Here is a 3,179-nt window from a genome sequence, read left to right as displayed (position 1 = left end):
GTATGAGGGTCAAGAGAGCTCCTCCTTGCATGAATAGCTCCTTTATCATTAAGCTGATGTTTCACAATCAGGATGGAGCAATAAAGAGTAAAAGTAAGGAACTAGAGAAGAGGGAAACAATCGCATTACTCTTCATTTGCTTTTGTGTCCAAAACTCATTTGTACAGCAGGGTAAGAGAAGGTGCCATCACTGTGGGTCTCATAGCCTTCTCTCTCTTCCTCCTCCTAAAGAGTCCCAGGACTCTGAGCCATAGCAGCAAGCCAAGGCAAAGCCGTAGAGTTCTATACAACAGCCTACACACAGTCCAGAGTCAAACACTTATATTATAAGGGTCTAAGTAGCATTACTCCAGTAAGAGTTTAGGAAATACTTTCATGGCACTTATAACACTTGACAGCAAATAGATTCTTCACATAGGACTGCTAGATGCTATTTTTAAGCTTATTCTTAGGTATTTAGGATTAGGGAAGAAATACCTTCTAGCTATCCTAAAACACTCATCTTACAAGATTTGTGAAAGTGTTATGTATTTCAATAAAGTTTATTGCAGTGTATTTCTACAGTAATCAGGTGTTGTGAAATCTTCTATTACAGAATACAAGCCCTAGACAGTATTTGACAAAATACAATCCCCTTAAGAATCACTCAAATTGTAGGTACAAACACGCCAGTCTCTATATGAATTGAAAACCTGTGCTGATAAGCTTTTTTTTTTTTTTAAATAGTTAAGATCACCCTACACATTTAACTTTGCATCCATTCCGTACAGAACTTCCACTCCACTTACAGCTAACATTAGGCTGAGGTGAACACACAAGCTAACCTGGGTGGGGAACAAGGGCAGCAGAGAGATCTGTCTCTGATTAAGTCAGTCCTTGTCACCTTTCAGCTGGCTTCTGCAAACAAAATTGGTATTGTTAGTTCAACTTAAACATTTATTGGCATCTTTGCATTTTAACAACCATTTAGCTTTTTATATCTGATTATATTTGCTGAAAAACTTTATCCTATGTGTTTTAAATGCAGCTATTAAAGAGAATATCAGACAAGTAATTAGAGTTTAGTGTGGCTGTGAAGAGTCACATGAGTATCAGCGGGGACCACAAGCAGAGCGAGAGGAAAAGATCTAAGATGAACTGAAGGCCGCAAAACTGAAAACAAAAGCTGGGAAATAAGTCAAGTCATGCAAAATTCTAAGAACTTCAAGGAGTCCATGGAAGTGTGTGTAAAGAAAAAACACATATTTTAAAGTCAGTGATGACAAATTGTAAAATTCTACATTTGGAGGCTTTGTATGAGTGCAAGATGGCCAGGATTTGCCAAAAGAAAACAGAGATTTGTAATGCTTTAAAGAATCATCAAAACCCAACAGAAAAAGCATGGATAGCAGTCAACAAATGACCATTACAAATAAGATTTGCAGTATACTTTACAGCTTATTCAAGATGAAACCATTATTACCTTCTATGACTTCTTGTTTATTTTCCCCCTCTTAGTTTCAGCTGGTCTAAATTTCACCCTGTCACCCCCCTCTGTAGGAAATGCTACTTCTCTCCTTCCAGTCACTTCTCACGCTGAATAAGAACAGCAACAAAACTACAAATCCAGAATAAAGCAAATACTGAAGTTCCCAGTCACCAGTAAGCGTAAAAGAGCAAGCAAAAATTTGTATTTTAGCTAAACTGGGCTGAAGATGACAGCAGAATATCTACAAGGGATCATCAGACCAGCAAGATTGGACAGGGAAAGTTAAGGTATAATTGCAAGTAGTACAGAGGCAAAACAGGAATACAAGAATATCACCAGGAGCCAACATACTGAGGAGGGAAGTCCCTCCTCCACTTTGTGGTGTGCAGAGGTACTCAAACCAATTACTTTGATCTGCCTATAGTTTGCCTTATGCTGCTTTTCTTCTCATCAACTCTGCACCCATCCACACTCCACAATGCATTATCTCATATGGTCCATCTGCCCTAGAATTTTTTTCCTAGTCATTTTTTGTTTTAGGAAAAACCTTTCTGCTGCTACAGGATAATTGTGGTAAGGGTCACAGAAAAACACTAGCTAAATAATTCCCTCATATCAGCGTGAATTTTATCCTAAACTGAGCCAGAATCTAGATTTTGAATTATATCAGCAACAAGTTAAACACGGCAGGCTTAAGGCACACCCCAATGATGAGGTTCTTCTCCTGGGAATAGATAACCTAGAGTAAGATTTCAGTATGATTCTAGTGCAGCAAAACACTCATGTCTTTCATTTTCCAGCATCCCTTCACAATTTCAAGCCTCCATTCACTACTTCACTGTATACTACAAAACTGTAATTAACAGAAAGCACGAAGACACAAACGGTAAGGACACTACCAACAGAAAGCTCTATCTGAAGCAGACAAGAAGCAGTCACCAGCTGAAGGAATAAATGTTAACCCACAAACTTGTAACATCAAGAACCATACCTCTTCAAAGCTCACACAGAACTGATTATGCCAACAGAATGAATTAGTCATTTTGGTAGTATTTTAGTAGACTTTTTGTAAATTTTAAGAATAAAAATTAAGGAGAAAAAAAAAAAGCCCAAAGCATGATGACCATAAGATCTAGTCAATATAAGCATTTCTGAAATAAAGTTCTGAAAGACTCCTTTTCACCACCAGAGTCCCATGTATCTGGACAGCCTATTTTCCACGGCTCATCTCTGCTTGCCACCATGTTTCAATTGACACCACATCCATCAAAAGGGGTTAAGTTTATACTACTCCAGAACTTACTACATGATATCGATTAATGATTAGTTTTGAAGAGGCATTCTGCCAGATAGGAAATGAGGCGATTATCAGCTCCTTATGGCTCAGAAACAAGTCACTCGCCCAAAGTGGAATCTCAGCACAAGGACTGAGAGCATCCCTGCTTGCAAGGCGTTCATTTCTGACCTGCCTGCACCTCTCCTTCAAGCTTGCAGCCTGGCTGACCTCGCGGACCTCTGCTAAGACCCCCACATACACGTTTTCCTCACAACAAGAGCATTCACTACGGGGAAAAAAAAAATAAATAAAAATAAAAGCGAGAAAAAAATAAATACGAATCCAGACCAAACTGAAAAGGATCAAGACTTGGCTTCACCTACTCTTCCTCACACACAACGTCCATTGAGGCAGGAGAAACCACTCTGGGTGCTG

This window comes from Meleagris gallopavo, chromosome 2 (assembly GCF_000146605.3).
Source record: "Meleagris gallopavo isolate NT-WF06-2002-E0010 breed Aviagen turkey brand Nicholas breeding stock chromosome 2, Turkey_5.1, whole genome shotgun sequence".
Taxonomy (NCBI): Eukaryota; Metazoa; Chordata; class Aves; order Galliformes; family Phasianidae; genus Meleagris; species Meleagris gallopavo.
The sequence above is the reverse complement of the archived record's forward strand: the minus strand, read 5'-3'. Positions refer to the sequence as shown.